General features: G+C 37.9%; 1 protein-coding gene across 3 annotated transcripts in view; it reads left to right on the top strand.

Moving 5' to 3' along the window:
* Window positions 1-20,039, top strand: part of LOC149221744 (uncharacterized) — a 241,659-nt gene that overhangs the window by 172,836 nt on the left and 48,784 nt on the right. The window lies entirely within an intron of this gene.

Raw genomic sequence — 20,039 nt, 5'->3', positions numbered from 1 at the left:
AGTGCCACGTGTGCACTCATGGCACAATCATCATCTGTCAAAACTTCCTTCTCTCCCCGTGCTGGCGCTGCCTTAGTGTCGGACGACTCTCTCTTACTCTTCTTCCTTAGGCACCGGGTCGCATAATGACCCATCTCCCCACAGTGGAAGCACTTGATCTTGGAGAGATCTTTCTTCTTCTGCTTCTCTTGCTTTCCCTCAGATGCTAGGGCCACATCCTCCTCCTCCTTCTTGACCTTGATCCCTTTGTTGCTGCTACCTGTCTTTGACTGCCGTCGGATCTCTTTCTGGCGAAGAGCTACCCACATCTCGTCCCAAGGTAGGAGAGTCCCTCTGCCTAGTATGCTCTGGACAAACACTTCCCACTCTTCGGGGACAACATTTAGGGTTGTCCTCACCATAAGCTCCTTATCTGGTGTCGCTCATATAGCAATCAACTGATTTCGGATCTCATTCAGTCCTCCGAGGAAGGACTCAATCGTTTGACCCTTCTTCATCTGATACGACCTCATCTGGTTCTCAAGCAGCATTCTTCTCTGCACAGAAGTATGCTGGTACAGGTTCTTGAGAGCCTCCCACATCTCAATTGCCGTTTCTTTCTTAGTTATATGTGGTACCACATGATCCTTGACCCCGTCAAGGATAATGCACTTGGCCCTCGCATCGCCTCTTCGTACTTGTCATTATCATTTGGGTCGACTGGGATAGCTATTGTCTTCAAGGTGAAGTTCTTGACACGATTCCTGTCAAGCACTAATAAGATTATGGCCTTCCAGACTGCGAAGTTTCGATGCTCCGTCTAGTCTATCCTGGTCTCTTACCCCGTGAAGTGCCTTGACGCTCCTCTACTTCCCTCCTGGAAGTTCTTTGTTCGACTCCTCTGAGTCTCTACTTCCCGTTTGAAAGTTCTAATCTGGACTCCCTTTGAGTCCTGATTTCCCTCCCAGAAATCCTTCTGCTGCTTGTTGAGATGCCCCCTACTTTGATCGTCTTGTGCAACTGCACTGCTAATCCAGGTTCCTCAGCTAGAAACCCTCAGTAGCAACTCCTCTGGCCCTGCTTTGTCAGGCACTGTTTTGACTACAGTACTTCACTAGCTCCACTCTGCAATATTCCTGCAGCCTTCTAGACCCCAGCAACTGCCTCTCTGTGAACTGCGTCAGGCCCTCTCTGCCTCATGCTGGCTCTCCGTCACCCTAGATGGGTCTGCGTCAGCCCTGGGATGCCCTGCGTCAGCCCGCTGGGCCTCTGCGTTAGCAACGCTGACCTCTCTGAGGCTCTGCGCAGCTCCCGGCTTCTTCTGTGTGGCTCTGGTTGGCTCTACTTCACATTTCTTGGCCTCTGCGCTGCTAGAAACAACTTCTGTCACCTCGGGACAACTATTTTCTGCTGCTATTGCTCCGCTCAGCTGATGTCTCTTAGTCCTCCTGTGATTTGTAATCACGCTCTGATACCATGTTGAAGTTTCTAAGTTTACTTAGTTTAGAAACCCTTCATGCACTTTTTCTGATTTATTCCTACCTACTTGTTATTTTTCTTTAACAAGTTATTTACAAAGTAAATATTGAAAATAAACACCAGTGCATGCTCAACATATTATAGATCAGCAACTAAAAGAAACAAGAACAAACACACCACATGACACCATTATTTTTGGACCAATGTCCCTAGAAAAGCCCAATGCGGGAAAACTGATGCAGCCATCTGAGGGTTTTCTTATTAAGCAATATCAGAGTACAATCTGGGCGCCGAAACTGGCCTACCCAGCAAAGAATTTCCTTAGCAGCTATACCTCACAGTTTGAGAGAAATCTCCTGGCTGAAACCCTGGAAAACCCTTCCGGCAGCTCCTCAGCACAAAACTGCTCCTGCAACCCCAGCGTCTGCCCAATCTAGACTGCATCAGCCCCTCTGTCTCACGCTGGCCCTGCGTCAGCCTTTCTAGGCCTGCGTCAGCCCCAGGAGGCCATGCGTTAGCTCTGGGAGCCTCTGCATCAGCTGCGCTGGCCCCTCTGGTGTTCTACGCAGCACTTGGCTGACTCTGCGTGGCCTTGCGCGAGCCCTTGCTGGCTCTGCCTCACCCTCCTTGGCTGCTGCTCCGCTCTCTCGGCACAATCTCTGCCTTCTTTGTTTCTCTGTACTCAATGCCCCTCAGCTACTCTCCCGATCACTGATTCTACCTCTCTTAGCAAACCATGCTCTAGAGAATAGAATGACTGATCATTTGGTCTACTCTCCAAGTGACCCTCAAGCCTCCTCTTATACTTTTCCTATTGACATCTCAATGGCCGAGATTAAGTCCCTAATCAATGGCTAAGATTAGATCTGGCTTGATCCAGTCTTTTGGACCACTCTAACACAAATCCATAGTAATACACATTAATATTTTATTTTCCCTAAGTTTAGACTTAGGGACTCCATTAAAAATATTAATTATTTTAATATTTCCTGATCTCTTTAGAATCTGCCCAAACCCTTTCTGGGTATTGGAGATCTCATGTGCCCCAACCTCTCCACCAAATTTCATGGCTAGAGCACATCCGATGCTACCCCAAATCAACATAAATAGGTGCCTACAATAGACCCTTTTAAAAGCCTTGAACTTATACATAGGACCTTGAATTTTTTTCAACAATTTTCGATCTTATGCACAGGATTTCAGAGGTCTGATTCATTAAGAGTATGCTCAGAAGAATGCTCTTGTCTAGCTTAGATTTACTTCGGTCTCAGGCTTATGAAAATAGTCCATTCTTTTTGGCTATTGGAGCAATGTTGAAATCCTTAGTGATCTTCCAGCTGCCAATAATTTGACCTTTTTTTCTAATACCATGTTGAGAAATCTGTTAGGGCGACATTAGGAAAACTTAATCTTGAATTCTCTTACTTGACATTTACCTATGATATTATATTTTTCTTTTGTTGATTATGTTAGTGTTCTTATCATCAAATAAATGCCAAAAACATGAAGATCACAACCATACAAAATGAACACAAGATGTAGGCTCCAAGCCAGGGAAAACCCCTCTCCTAGGGGAAAACCCAAAAGAACTCTTCTTATAGAATCAATATCAAAGGAGACTTCCAAGACCAAGACAAGACACTGCTTTCACCAAAGACCAAGTCAACCAGCCTTTTACTTCTGCAACTCAAACATCTGCAATAGGACAATAAGACAAAAAAATCAAGGATCAAATTTCTCTTCTTTCTGAAAATTTTTGAGCTTGAGGAAAACCTTGCAGTATTAGAAATTTTTTCACTTGTGATTTGAACATAAACTAGTCCTCTTTCTCGCTGGGCTCTTCTTCGCAACCTTCTTTAATTATGAACCAAAACATGTATGTGTATGCTATCTTTCTTCAAAAGGCTCCTCTAGCCTTTCTTAAACCCTTCGCATGTCCTTTATTATCACAAATCATAAGATAATGCGTGTTTCCATTGAAATACCAAATGAGGTCGAAGTATCATTCATTTATAGCCTTCCAAGAGGCTCTCTCTAGGTCAAATTGAACCATGCTGGCCGACTTGGTCTTTGGGAGCATTTAGACACTTTAGAAATACAAATATAATTTCTCTTTTGACACAAATGCCCAAATGGGGATTTTACAATATGACATGGACTATGGCTTATGAAAAAAACCTAGAAGCACTCAATGGGTTCCTTGACCTAGAGACAAATGACTTTGAGCATGAAACCCATGCTTAATAAAATATTTTCTTTTACATTTTTTCTCTCTTTTCTTTGATACATAATAAATATATAGATCAAATGACAATTATGAAGACCGAAACTAGTTACATTTTCAAACACTTAACAATTAGCACTAATTACAGGATTGTACAATTAAGGTTTAAGGTGGAAGATAGGATTGGTAGGGTTTTAGTGTAATTTCCAAAATTTGACGTTGAAGGGAATGTCCCCAAACAAACATAAGCAAGGAATTACAATGAGAGTAAAATGACAACACAATGGTTTAAAAGATTTATAAAAGAAAAAGGGTGATGGAGATAGAAGATCAATGCCTTAGTTGACCAATGTATTTATGGCGCATATGGGTCAAGGAACAACATGTTGAAAAGTGTAACTAGGTTTGGTCTTCATAATGACATGTGTAATTGTAAGTTTATGTAATTGTAATGCTTGTCTCATGGGTTTCATGAGCAAGGAATTTATTGTAGTGATGGCTCCCATTGTGAGCCTTTAAGACTTGTCATCTAGTCATAAAAGTCAATTTGAGTCTATGTCATGTATGAAGGACCCTTCTTGGGCATGTTACATTTTGTATGAGTCATTAGATAAGGTTGAAAGCCTTCCAAGACAAGCACAAGGCATCTCCCTTCAAGTCGGCTCCAAGAAAGATAATAATACCTGTCCAAATGACATGTCGGCCCAACTTGCATTGATGTCGGGCTTATTATGATGGCAAACAACTATAAATAGGGTAGTTCATAATTTCAAAGAAGTAATTCAGTCAAGGTCTCAAGTTTGCAAGTAATGCAAAGGTGATCAAGAAGGAAGCCTAAACATCAACGAAGGGAGAAGGAAGTAGAGCGAAGTTCTAAGTTTCAATTTTTGGGTTTGTTTTAGGGTGGTCTTGCTGTCACACGTGCGAAGAAAGAGGAGATCATTTGCTACAGTAAGGTCGAGATCCAAGGTAACCACATTGATAAGTTCAAGTCTTAAGGAAGGCCGAGTCAAGCTAGAAGGAGACTCCATCACAAGCGAAGTAAATCAAGGCATAAGAAAAGGTCTTATGTAGAAGTTACGATTTCGATATTAGGATTACAGATGTAATTCTAGGAGCTATTGCAAGTCAAACATCTACAATAGGACAATAAGACAAAAAAATCAAGGATCAAACTTCTCTTCTTTTTGAAATTTTTTGAGCTTGAGGAAAACCTTGCAGCGTTAGAAATTTTTTCACTTGTGATTTGAACATAAACTAGTCCTCTTTCTCGCTGGGCTCTTCTTCGCAACCTTCTTTAATTATGGACCAAAACTTGTATGTGTATGCTATCTTTCTTCAAAAGGCTCCTCTAGCCTTTCTTAAACCCTTCACATGTCCTTTATTATCACAGATCATAAGATAATGCGTGTTTCCATTGAAATACCAAATGAGGTCGAAGTATCACTCATCTATAGCCTTCCAAGAGGCTCTCTCTAGGTCAACTTGAACCATGCTGGGCGACTTGGTCTTTGGGAGCATTTAGACACTTTAGAAATACAAATATAATTTCTCTTTTGACACAAATGCCCAAATGGGGCTTTTACAATATGACATGGACTATGACTTATGACAAAAACCTAGAAGCACTCAATGGGTGCTTTGACCTAGAGACAAATGACTTTGAGCATGAAACCCATGCTTAATAAAATATTTTCTTTTACAATTTTTCTTTCTTCTCTTTGATACATAATAAATATATAGATCAAATGACAATTATGAAGACCGAAACTAGTTACATTTTCAAACACTTAACAATTAGCACTAATTACAGGATTTTACAATTAAGGTTTAAGGTGGAAGATAGGATTGGTAGGGTTTTAGTGTAATTTCCAAGATTTGACGTTGAAGGGAATGTCCCCAAACAAACATAAGCAAGGAATTACAATGAGAGTAAAATGACAACACAATGGTTTAAAAGATTTATAAAAGAAAAAGGGTGATGGAGATAGAAGATCAATGCCTTAGTTGACCAATGTATTTATGGCGCATATGGGTCAAGGAACAACATGTTGAAAAGTGTAACTAGGTTCGGTCTTCATAATGACATGTGTAATTGTAAGTTTATGTAATTGTAATGCTTGTCTCATGGGTTTCATGAGCAAGGAATTTATTGTAGTGATGGCTCCCATTGTGAGCCTTTAAGATTTGTCATCTAGTCATAAAAGTCAATTTGAGTCTATGTCATGTACGAAGGACCCTTCTTGGGCATGTTACATTTTGTATGAGTCATTAGATAAGGTTGAAAGCCTTCCAAGACAAGCGCAAGGCATCTCCCTTCAAGTCCGCTCCAAGAAAGATAATAATACCTGTCCAAATGACATGTCGGCCCAACTTGCATTGATGTCGGGCTTATTATGATGGCAAACAACTATAAATAGGGTAGTTCATAATTTCAGAGAAGTAATTCGGTCAAGGTCTCAAGTTTGCAAGTAATGCAAAGGTGATCAAGAAGGAAGCCTAAACATCAACGAAGGGAGAAGGAAGTAGAGCGAAGTTCTAAGTTTCAATTTTTGGGTTTGTTTTAGGGTGGTCTTGCTGTCACACGTGCGAAGGAAGAGGAGATCATTTGCTACAGTAAGGTCGAGATCCAAGGTAACCACATTGATAAGTTCAAGTCTTAAGGAAGGCCTAGTCAAGCTAGAAGGAGACTCCATCACAAGCGAAGTAAATCAAGGCATAAGAAAAGGTCTTATGTAGAAGTTACGATTTCGATATTAGGATTATAGATGTAATTCTAGGAGGCCCAAGGTTTGAAGCAAAAGGAGGTTGAAGTGGAAGAGTTGTCGAGACAAAGGAAGGAGTACAAGGTTGACTATCGTCAAGCGAACTTGTGTCTTGGTCTTGCTGTCTTAGGGTGGTCTTGCTGTCACACGTGCGAAGGAAGAGGAGATCATTTGCTACAGTAAGGTCGAGATCCAAGGTAACCACATTGATAAGTTCAAGTCTTAAGGAAGGCCGAGTCAAGCTAGAAGGAGACTCCATCACAAGCGAAGTAAATCAAGGCATAAGAAAAGGTCTTATGTAGAAGTTACGATTTCGGTATTAGGATTATAGATGTAATTCTAGGAGGCCCAAGGTTTGAAGCAAAAGGAGGTTGAAGTGGAAGAGTTGTCGAGACAAAGGAAGCAGTACAAGGTTGACTATCGTCAAGGGAACTTGTGTCTTGGTCTTGGAGGGGCAAATAGGTCAAGGGTCTTGGTCTTTATATTCTTCAATTGGAATCTCTATAAGAAGAAGAATTTCTTCGGGTTTTCCTCTCAAGATTGAGAGGTTTTGGCCCTGGCTAATAGCCTATATTTTGTGTCGCTTGTCTCTTCATGGTTTATGCATTGGTAGCTGTTCGATGAAAAAGAACGCTAATAAACTAAGTAAAGGAAGATCCTAATTTAAGAAAGTAAAAGCATCCACAAGCAATTACTAATTAAAGAGAAATCACTTAATCTCTATGCCCTAAATTTCTCAACACGATATCAGTGCTTATCAAGGGACACTCAAGGATCAAATCTTGAGGAAGGCATCAAAGCAAAGATCATCCTTAAGAGAAGATCTTTAAAGGAAGCATTATAACTCTAGATTGAAGAAGGAGTCTACAAAGAAGTCTTGGGATAATCATCAATAAAACAGGGCTAAGTTGAAGGGATCTACGAATCAAGGTCCTTACCATTCAAGACATCAAAAAAGGTCATCATTGATCTTCATCAAAGGATCCAAATAGATCTCACTCTCTGTGGGATCAAGGATCACTCTTGAAGAAAACTACCTTCATCAAGGAGAAGTTTTCTACTCTCTATATCATCATCAACATCAAGAAAACAACAAGGAGAAGGAGCATCCTATCAAGTAAGTATCTGAATTTGTCGAAGTGTCTTTTTGCAAGGAAAGCAACAAATTGGTTGGGGCTTCAAATTATCTTGCATGGAAGAAAAGGACATATCTGAATCTCATTGAAAATGAGGTTATGGAACATGTCAAAGGATCTATCACTAAACTAAGAAAAGAAGATGCTCAAGCTCTTGAAAAGTATATGAAAGGGGAAGTTAGGGCTCAAAGGATTCTCATAGAATCTATCAAGGATCCCCTCATCCCATATGTATCGAAACTTGAAATTTCAAAAGAAATCTATGACAAACTGGTAGATTTGTATTCCATAAACACCGCTGGAGAAGTCATCTCACTAAGGCAGAACTCTACAAGCTGAAGATGTCAAGAGAAGATGGAATAGCCTCATACTTTATGAGGATATATGAAATCCAGGATCAACTACAAGATCTGGGAGAAGTCATTTCTGATAGAGAAATGACTACAATTGTATTAAATGCACTACCAAAGGAGTGAGGTAACTTTACTTCAAGTATTTATTGGAAGAAAGAAGCTACTCCATTCCAAGATCTATGGTCTCTGTGCAAGATTGAAGAATCTAGACTAAAGGCCAAATCTGAGGTGGGAGAAGGTGAGCAAAATCAAGCATATGCTGCAATGACAAAAAGAAATGAAAAATTTGGAAAGTTTGGTCCTCAGAAAAAGAAGAAGAACATGTCTAAAATACAATGCTATGGGTGTCAAGAATGTGGGCACTATAGGAGAGATTGTCCTAAGCTCAAGACAGACAATAACAAAAGAGGAAGAGAAGAAGCCCACATCATCGAGGAATTGGAGGACGCTGAAAAGAAGAAATCCAAGGAGGAAGTAATAGATCTCCACTATTGAGATAATCTTTCCCAATGTTGTGATAATCGCGATCGGGATTAAATTGGTGAGGGGAGAAAAGCATAAAAATCGCGAAAAAATCAGAAAATATAAAAATATTCATTTTTTTTTTCAATTTTTTTAATATCTAAAGCATCTACAACATAAAATAAATACTTTGACACATAAATATGATAAAAGAACTAATATATAAGATGTGTAATGTCATTTCTAGTGCTACATCACACATAACAGTGAATCATGTCCTGAATAGTAAGTCCTGATTCCTAAGTCCCAACTTGGTTGAACTCTTGAGTTTTAATGTAAGATGAAGTTTGAAGTTGAAACTTGAACCTATGGCACAAAAAGAATTGCAAGTTAAAAAAAAAAAAAAAAAAAATTCATACATGACACAACACATTGAATTTTTGACAAAAAAAAACCTCAACTCAATCCAACAATAATAGAAAAAATGCACATTCAAACCCAATAAAAAATGATGCAAAAAATAGAGCACAAGAAAAAATTAAACTAATAAATCTAACAATCAAGTTTTTGCATTTTTGACTAAAATGAACCCTCTCCACTCTATGCAACAAAACTGAAGAAAAAACACAATCAAATCCACTCAAAAATCATTGATAATCAATGGGTTATAGAAACCCAAGCAAAAACAAGAAAAAACCCCAAAAAAATGGCCAAATTTGGTGCCCATACCTGGAAACCATGGTTTGCCGAAGAAATTTGGTCCAAACACGAATTTCTCTTGCTTGGGATGCTAAAATCTCCCGTTTTCTCCTCCTCTGCCCTAGTAGTCACCTTCCTCTCCTCCTCAGCTCTCAAACAAGTCCGCTATCTGCTAAAAATGACAAATAAAACTCATGAAATCGTTTTTAAACGCGCTATCTCGGAGGGCCATGGTCTTTTCTACTCAAATCGCGATTTTTTCAGCGATTTTTTTGAAAAAAAAAACTTTATAAAAATTGGGCGATGTTATCGGCAGACTTAAAAAATCATGATTTTTTTAAAACATCGCGATTAAATCGCGATGTTCGCAACACTGGTCTTTCCTCACCTAAGTTCTTTTCAAGTTCCTAAGCCTTTTGTTGTAAGATATGGCTATCATGATTCACTAAATGGGATGCATCAAGGCATCATAGAAGCATTGAAAGCAAGAGCTCGGGACATCATCATAGAGAAGCATGAAAGATGGTTAGAATCTATGGAAGTCAAGGATATAGCTCTTGGGAATCTCATTGGAAACATAAGTGGAAAGGTCATCTAGTTCAAGGTTCATCATACATTTGTCAAAAGGAAACATATGCTGATGGGGATACTTTAGATCCTCAAGATTCTCTGATGGAATCTTCATTGAAAGGTTCATCGATCATGAGGGGAAGCAAGTGTTTCATCAAGAATTCCAAACTTGTTGAATTCATGGGATGATGGTATGATGACATAAAAGTGAAGTAGATCAAGGGATTGAAGCTCCTTCAATCAAGGAAGCTACTGCAAGAAGTCTAGATGACCCAAAGGAAAAATGAGGTATATATGCTTACATTTGATATTGTGAAAGTCATGTCATATGGTTGCAGATATCATGAACCAATGCTCTATTTTAAGAGCATGATCGAAAGAAAAGATCTCCTCCCCCAAAGGGATGTAGGAATGAATGGGTCACACATTCACTAGATGAATCAACATAATATGTCCTCATATGAAGTATGAGGTGGTTGACTACAATTGAGTAACTCTGATTGTAAGCTCCTGGGAATGAAATGTGTGAAGAAAGTAAGGAAGAGATCGTGGAATATGCAACCATGGTAAGGGAAATCAACTTCCGAAAGACTAAGAAGATTTGACTGGAATATCTCCATGGAAGATATGAAGACTTTGATGGAGTCTGAAAAAGAAAGAGACCCTTGACAATATATATCTTTGGGAGATGTGTTGATATGTATGCAGGGTGCTGATACAAACTAGAAGATGGCATGATGAAAGACCATCACAAAGGTAATGTTGATTTTAATGTTCATTCCACTCTTTTTGAACAAATATCTGGATGGGTTTATGCAGGGTTGCCGAGGGAAGATCTATGGATGTCTTCCACCACCGATGCACATGTAGTAGGATGAAAGATCCTTAAGTAAACATGGCATGAAGGAAGGTCAGATATGGACTAATGGATCACTTTCCGATGATGACATGGCTGACTCATGGATGAAAGTGATGGATGGTCGGTGCCCTATGTAGAAGTCCCAAACATGAAGACTCCTTGATAACGAAAAGAAGTTCATGACATCGTGAAGAGGAGTTCTTCAAGCAGCTGGTTGTCCCATCATCTCCACTTGAGGAGCTGTTGTAGGTCCCTAATTAAGAGGGAGCCTAGAAACAAGTTTCTTCCAAGAGCCTGGAAACAAGTTTCTTACTTGGAAGAAACTTGGAAATTCCTAAGCCAAGAGGGAGCTTAGGTACATTCCTTCCGTAGGAATGAGTACATTCCTTTATTGGAATAGATATGTCCTCCCTAATTAAGAGGGAGAGATAGACACATCATTCTTGTCTTCACTTGGGAAGACAGAATGGAGGATTGGGTAAACATCTAGCATTCGATACTCTTTGAGGATGAGTTAGGGCATCCAAGATAAGAGTAGTCGTAGAGGACCGATATTCTTTGAGGACTGGGAATCCAAGATAAGAATAGTCCTGGTGGAACACACCTTGAGAACCCGGGTGGGGTATGTTCTGAGAGAGACAATGATGAGGGTGTCTATACATCATTGGTCTCGCCAGCATTGTGCTTAGATCTCGTGGAGAGATAGAGCTGTTAGTCAAGGCCTTGCTATGTGACAATGTTGGTTGATATGATGCTAAACAAATGGGTTACCAATCTGACTCTTCTTATGAGAAATTCTTTAGATTGAGAATGACCAAGTACCATTATGAATACCTCCCTAGTTAAGAGGGAGTGTTGAAAAGTGTAACTAGGTTCGGTCTTCATAATGACATGTGTAATTGTAATTTTATGTAATTGATGAAAAGAAGAAAAATAAAATTATTGTAATGCTTGTCTCATCAGTTTCATGCGCAGGGAATTTTATTTTAGTGATGGCTCCCTTTGTGAACCTATAAAAGTCAATTTGAGTCTATGTCATGTATGAAGGACCCTTCTTGGGCATGTTACATTTTGTATGAGTCATTATATAAGGTTGAAAGCCCTCCAAGGCAAGCACAAGGCATCTTCCTTTAAGTCAGCTCCAAGAAAGATAATAATACCTCTCCAAATGACACGTCGCCAAACTTGCAGTCATGTCGGCTTATTATGATGGCAAACAACTATAAATAGGGCAGTGCAGATTCCATTTTAGAGAAAAATTTCAGAGAAGTAATTCGTTCAAGATTTGAAGTTTGCAAGTAGTGCGAAGGTGATCAAGAAGGAAGCCTAAACATCAGCAAAGGGAGAAGGAAGTAGAGCGAAGTTCTAAGATTCAATTTTTGGGTCTGTTTTAGGGTGGTCTTCTTGTCACACATGTAAAGAAAGATGAGATCATCTGCTGCAGTAAGGCCGAGATCCAAGGTAATAAGATTGAGATAAGTTCAAGTCTTAAGGCCGAGTCAAGCTAGAAGGAGACTCCATCACAAGCGAAGTAAATCAAGGCATAAGAAACAGTACAAGTTAGGATTTCTAAATTAGGATTGCAGACCTAATTCTAGAAGTTTGAAGGTTAGCAACAGAAGGAGGTTGAAGTGGAAGAGGAGCCGAGACAAAGGAAGGAGTACAAGGTTGATTATCATCAAGGGAACTTGTGGCTTGGTCTTGGAGTGGAAAGTAGGTCAAGGGTCTTGGTCTTGGTATTCGTCAATTGGAATCACTATAAGAAGAAGAATTTGTTTGGGTTTTCCTCTCAAGAGTGAGAGGTTTTGGCCTTGGTTGATAGTCTATATTCTGTGTCTCTTGTCTCTGTATGGTTTATGCATTGGTAACTGTTTGATGAAAAAAACACTAATAATCTAAGCAAAGGAAGATCCTAATCTGAGAAAGTAAAAAGCATTTACAAGCAGTGACTAATCAAAGAGAGATCACTTAATCTCTATGCCCTAGATTTCTCAACACAACACACTTGAAAAGACTTTGAGTAGATAGAAGACTAAAAAAAAACTAGGGTATGTAAATCAACTTACCTTGGGGTTTTGAATCAAGGGTCTCAATTTCCACAATGAATTAAGAGAAGGAGCTATCATGCTACTTCCTCAAAGACTTGGAAGAATGGTTTGTTTAACAAGGACTGTGAAACAAGGTACTATGCTAACATGCTTAATACATGATTCATCCATCCAGTAAAACATTAACCGAGATAAGGAAGTACCCTTACTTTGTTATCATGCATTCATCCAAGTTTCACCATAAATCTTCCATGAAAAAAGATCAAAAGCCACATCAACAAAGTCCCAAAGAAAGTCGCTCAACTTATCCATCCACGGCCAAATTATAAGAAGACAAATTGTAGAATTTTTAGATTTGCTAAAGGATTTCTCCCCCAATCCAACCATGAGAAAATGAGAGGAAGTGCACCTCTATTTATTGAGGATGTACTCAACTTCCTTTACATTAAAATAATCATTTTCAAGGCTAAAATCCCCTAATCTAGTGTAAGAAAGGGTGGAAGGCCCTGTTCACCGTCTTCATGCCACTTGTACAAATTATAAGGGTCACAAGCCTGCAAAAGTGACCCATCCCTGATAAACGAGGGACAAAAGGGGGTTTTGGTTCAACTTTTAGCCTCTAAAGGCCCTTCAAAGCTCCTTGTCAAGTCATAAAGTGGGATAAATGATTGTAAATGATTTTAACACTTATTTTGTCACGCTAGGTAATAAAATTGCGAGATCAAACACAGTATGTGTAAAATGGTTTTTAACTATTTTTTAATGTAAAATCAAGCATAAAGAAAGTACAAGTAGATCCCAGAGTTGATTTCAACTTACAATGATTTTCGGGCTTCTAAATTCAATTCTAACTTGTTGACACAGAATTGTAGACTGAGAAAGATATATCACACTTTCTCACCCGATACTTTGTCTAAATTAATTGTTGGTCAAAATCGGTTAAGACTGTGCTGAAAAAGAATATGAAATTAGTGGTCCGAGTTTGATAAACAATAACAATCCTTTTATTTTAAAATGAAAACTAATTTAATTTCCTAACTTCTTTTTTAGGCATAATATATCTAATTATTCTAGTGATTTGAAATAAAAAACACATTGCATGCAAACTAAAGAATTTAGTCTATCAAGATTCCATTCATTAATTATGATATACTTCTAAATTAAATTGCTACAGGAAAACACAGTATATGCTACAAAAATTCTTTGGAGTCCTATGTGATTCCAAGATAACTATAGGAAATTCAATAACTATTATAGGAGATCCTATGTGATTACAGGTTCACTACAGGAAATTCAACAAGTATTATGAGAATTCCTATGTGATTACAAGATCACTACAGGAAGCTACAACAAATGATTACAAGAAATACTGAAAAATACAGGAAAAATAGAACACACTCATCTCTCAAATATATCACAAAGATTATGAACAAAAATCACACAAATCATAATAAAACTTAAGAAAATGCATGACAAAAACATATGCAACACATACCAGGGGGCCCTCCTAGTTTATGTTGTTATGAAGGTTACAAGAAACTATTGCAACTTATATATCAGATTGCATAAATCCTCCTTGTATTAATAAAAACTAGAAGTTAAATACAAAAGTATAATTACTGTATCAGAAGTCTCTTTTTTTTCTCTAACCTATATCTTTCTCATATATCAACTTTTATACAAAATACTAATGTTTAATTGAGTTGCGGATAAACAGGGTCAATCCAGCGTTTCATACTAAAATAAAGTGATACAATAGAAAGATAACAATCTTTGCATAATATCCTCAGTTCCATAATGCGTATACTATTTTCGAGGTTTTGGTAATCGATCCTTAGCTTGTTGGAGAAGATTGTGGTAGTTTCCCAAAATGGTCTGCATAGTGCGTTGATTTGATATGCCTCATTGTCCGTCCTTTGACTTCTAGAGTGAGCAGTTATGAGGAAGTCAAATGAGTATGATCATGTGGATTAACCTGCAAGTGTCGGAATCATTCTTGTTGATGTGGACTTTTTACAGTATTCTTGTTGGTTAAACTCCTATGATTACAGGATTTGACTATTTGACTCATTAATAGCTAGAATAAATGTATTTTATAAACATTTATAAATTAAAAAGAGAAAAACAATTCTACAAATGATTTTACCTTTAAGTTTATCCTTTGAATGCCATTTCTTCAACAAAATTGGTAAAAAATTATGGATCCTTAGCTTGTTGGAGAATATTGTGGTAGTTTCCCAAAATGGTTTGCATAATGCATTCATTTGATATGCCTTACTGTCCGTCCTTTGACTTCTAGAGCGAGCAGTTATGAGGAAGTCAAATGAGTATGTTCCTGTGGATTAACCTGCAAGTGTCGGAATCATTCTTGTTGATGTGGACTTTTTACAAGAATCTTGTTGGTTAAATTCCTATGATTACAGGATTTGACTATTTGACTCATTAGTAGCTAGAATAAATGTATTTTATAAACATTTATAAATTAAAAAGAGAAAAACAATTCTACAAATGATTTTACCTTTAAGTTTATCCTTTGAATGCCATTTCTTCAACAAAATTGGTAAAAAAAATATGGAATGAAGGTTCAAATGAAGGACATGACCTCAAAAATGAGGTGGCCACAAATATTAAAATTTAAGCTCAACACTCCTTTTCCTCCTCCGAATCAGCAAACACAGTCTTCAGGTGTGGGCAAGTGGGATTCAAAATGCTTGCTCTAGTCTCCATGTCATCCAAGTGGATAGGTAGGGCTCCAAAGTGGACTATCTATTCTTCAAAGGACTGCCAAATGTATGAATCACACCCAAACAGATTGCACAGGCAACCCCCAAGTCTCCTTCAAGTGGACATGCAGGTCCACAATGATTATATTTCCAAATAAATCATGTGTAAAAGGCTCACCATTGCCCTGTGTTTCCTTTTCAAAGGAATAGGCTCTCTAACCAAGTGGATTGGTCGAGTTATCTTATAGGTCAGACCAGCCTTATTTCCTAAAAGGTCACTTAAAGAAAATACCATAACAAGTCAACACCAACACCCTTATGAATTATAAATCCAAATGTAGTTTGGCTCCTATTGTCGCTCAAATTGTACAGAGGATTGCAACAACGCTCAGGGCAGGGGTTGTCACTCTGATTCCTGCGCTCTCCATTTAAGTTGTCTCCTAATTGCAGACTATGGGGGGTAGTCCCTATGGATAAGATGATGAACAATTTGTTGGTAACCAACAAGTTGAGACACAACTGAATGTCCTAGCAACTTGGTTGAAATTAAAAGGAAAGTATGGTTATTTAGCATGATTTGATTAGATTTTTTAAGATCACAATTTAGAGACCAGTGCCTTAGGAGATTAATTACTTGCACAATATGAATTAGAATTCCAAGTTAATGGATGGACAATTGCTTCAATATGCAAGTTCTATCCTATATGAAGTGCAGGACCTAGAGCTATGTGAGATGCAAACTCTTGGTTACTTATAATTATATGCCTAATCTAAGTGATTCCTTCTTCTCTATTATTTTGGAACTAGTCTCAAACGCAAATTGTAGAGAGAAGCCCAAAGGAAGGTGGCTATGGCCTCATTAACGATACCTCATGTGGGGTTCTAACCACCTAGGTGCCTCTGTTCCTACAAGGGATTGCCCGAAAGAGAATTGCAAGGTCACCTATGTTAATTGTGGATGAGGGTCCAAAGTCCTCAAATTGTTTGAAGAAGGTGGTCCTATCTTCTTACAGCCAATCTTATGCTTGGAGGTATGTTATAGAAATGCACTTCTAACTTAGAGTGAAAATGCAAGATGTGAATGGTTACTTCAATGAGATTATTAATAGATTTAAGTACTTCAATAAGACTGATTACATGAGATCCAAATGCTTATAATGATATTCAATACAAGATTTGTTAGACGAGTGCAATTGATGGGCTATCTCAAATGAAGCGAGATGAACAATTCTAATGAAAACGCAATTAACAATTCCAATCACTTTGAACGCTTATTAGATTCTTATTGAGAGATAAACTTGGAGCACAAGAATATTCTTATGTTATTCAACAATTAGGGACAATCTCATTCACTTGTGCTATGAAACAATTAGATACAAGATGCAATTTATCTTGAGCACAATTCATAACAGGCCTAAGAAAGTATCTTGTGCTATGAAACAAACAGATACAAGATGTAATTTCTCTTAAGCACAATTCATAACAAGCATAAGAGAGTATAGATATTGCTAACAGTTTCAAGGATGCAATAATGACAAAGCAAGGATGCAAGTCAATGAGAATAGCTATGATATATTATGCAAGGATGCAATATGCTAAATGCAGTTACAATTATAACACCATCAGAGAGAGACACTAATGCAATGCTTGACAAGAGATGCAAGAGATAAGAATATGCAATAGAGCTATTTTATCCTCAAGATCCAAAGAGAGACAAATGTATCAATACCCTTACTATTCAATGCCTATTAAAATATATAAATTAGATCAATACCAAAACTCCTCTTGTAAATCAAACAAATCAATGTTTATTGAGCCCTTTAATCAAGATGATGATTCTTTAGTATATTATGCTTCCTTGAATGAGTCTTTTTAGAGCAAGACATCAACAATAACACTGTTGTAGCAATTGTATTAGACCTTCGAAATGGATAGGACAACCATCACAAATGAATTAGAATGATGAATTAAGCCCTTACAATCAATGTATGATGTCTTATATGAGTTATTAGTTTATTATGGAGTTGTGCAGGCTTATATTTTGATTTATATGCCACTGAAAAGTTAATGTTCAAGTTTGATTACTAATGGTAGTCATCAAAAAGGGAGAGAGGGAGAGAGATCAAACCCTCTAGGCCTAGCAACCTAGCTTCAATGGAAAATTTGAGTTGTTGGAGCACCAAGGAGTGACCTTTAGGCCTTCCAACACCTGCAACACATAATTAGCCCTCAAATCCACTCAAAATGATATATCAGACCTTGAAAAGCTAGCAGGTAGGACTTTCAAGTCTACTAATGTTAGCGGCTAGCCTAGAAAGTGGCCCTAGGCCTAGCGGCTAGGCCTCAAAGGCCTTGGATGATCAAACAAATGAGTCTTGAGCCCTTGAAACCTTTCTTGAATGGATAATGAGCCTGCAAAACCAAAATTAGTCCACAAATTGATGGAAATACAATGAGAAACCCTTCAAACCCTTGCCCAAAAATTCCTCTAGGTCTGCAAGACAAAGTATTAGCCCCTGCAATCACTTGCCAAAAATAATTTAGACCCTTCTAGGGCTGTGACCTAATCTTCAAGGCCTAATGAGGTCCGTGACCCTCTTGTGGAGGTTGAAAAGGGGTTGCAGCTAGGCCTTTTAGCCCTTAAACCCCTGCGGCTAGGCCAAGAATGGCCTCTAACCCTTGCGGCTAGGCTAAACTAGCCTTAAAATGCTAAGAAAATTGCCAAAATGACTTCGACCTTGAAGATCCACGTGTGAAACCACTTCAAAAGAAAAATGCTCAAGAAAAAGTTCAGATGCTGCAATAGAAAATACCTCTAGGGCTAGTGGCCTTCTCAAGGAGGTTGGACGTTGCAAAATTATCACTTGGATCTTGTAGTTTGAGGTGTTTAGACCCCAAATCAATCCTTATAGGCTGAACCAGTGTTGAAAATATCGGTGAGGGTCCAGAAAATATCTTATCGGCAATATCGATGAAAATATAGGCAAATATTGGCAAGCATAAAAAATCCATAATATATTCATTTTTTTTTCAGATTTCTAAACATATAAAGCAATAACAACATGAACTAAACACATTGGCACATAAATATGAAGAAGGCACTGATATATATGATGTCAAATAGAAATGATACATCAAACTTCAAAGGCGATACCAAATCCTGCTGATCCCTGATAATTGTCCAATCAAGGACTCAAACAAAATAACATCACATATCTTGCTAATCCCTGATAGTGATAATTGTCCAATCATGGACTCAAACAAAATAAGTTCACATATATGAAACTTTAAAAGTATTTCATCATCATGAGTTATAAACTTATATGTAGCAAAAGTTGCAAAACAAATAAAACTAGTAGCTATCTATTTGAGACCATTGGCCTCTCCCTAGCAGCTTTCTTTCTGTCTTGTTTAGCAATTGCTTCACGAGCTTTTTGTGTAACCTCTGCACTAGAAACTATACAAGGCATTACATCTGCATCATATGCAGAGAGTCTAGCCAGATGGTATTTCAATCGTGTAACCCCTCATGACATCTTGGTCCCACACAAGTTGCATGATATATATGCTTGATTTGCCCCACCAACAGCCTCCCCATACTCCCAAAATGGGTCCAAGGCTTTTGGCATATTTGACATTTGTAGTGAACTAATTCAAACCTAGGGCACAAAAAAACAAAAAATTGGCATTAAAGCCCCCAACACAAAATGAAAAAATAATAACTATAAGTAATAACCACCTCATTCAAAAAAAAATTACTACATTATTTGCATTTTGCAATATGAATGAAAAATGGAAATGAGAGGGTGCATAAGAAAGTTGAAAAAAAAATGAAGCTTGCTGTCCAAATATGGAGAAAACCCTTGCATTGGTTCATGGGCATGAAAATCATAGCTAATGGAAAAAAACAAAGAAACAAAATGTTGGTAGGCAAAGAGGCAAGCAAGCATAACCCTAAATCTATGAAAAAATCATTAACATAGGGGTTTTTAAGAACATACCTGTTAATGGAAGAAATGAAGTTTGTCTCATTATTCTTTAATCTTTGATCCACAAAAAAATCTTAGTTGGTGGTGATAATCATTATTTGATCCTCAAACCCTCCTTGACAACCACTACAAAATTGTTCTCCTTCCTTCTCCAACACTCAGAAACAAAAATGAATAAAAAAAACCAAGTTTTCCTTTTTCTAGCTGTCGCAAAACACGCCTGGCGATATTTTCTATCGTTGCGCGATATTTTATCGATATATCACCAATATCTCGGAAATATCGCGATATTCACGGGAGCCGAAAATATCGCGATATTTTCTCGGCGATATTTCGGCTCGCCGAAAATATCGCGATATTTACGCTATTCGGCGATATTTCGTTGATATTATCTACACTGGGCTGAACGACCTCCTCTCTCAGGCTAGACGACTCCTTCCAAGGTTGAAACCCCCTCCAAACCCTAATTGTCTAGGCTAGGTGAGGGATAGGACCTTCACACTTGATATTCTCTTTGAAATTTAGTCCTTTGGCACCTACAAGATGAATAAATAGAGCCCAAGACACAAGATCTAGAAATTTCTTTAATAAAACCCAAAACAAATGAAAAACTATTTTACAAGGGATAGAAATAATTTACAAAAGAATATTATTCACTGATTATTTACAATAATCTACAAAAAAAAAACATTAGCTCTAACTAGCAAATAATTCACTTATAGCCCAAATAGATTTTTGCAAGATAATTCAACG

Source organism: Pinus tabuliformis, chromosome Q (assembly GCF_031772625.1).
Source record: "Pinus tabuliformis cultivar Carrire ecotype Pingquan chromosome Q, CPIR1, whole genome shotgun sequence".
Lineage (NCBI taxonomy): Eukaryota > Viridiplantae > Streptophyta > Pinopsida > Pinales > Pinaceae > Pinus > Pinus tabuliformis.
The sequence above is the reverse complement of the archived record's forward strand: the minus strand, read 5'-3'. Positions and strand labels throughout refer to the sequence as shown.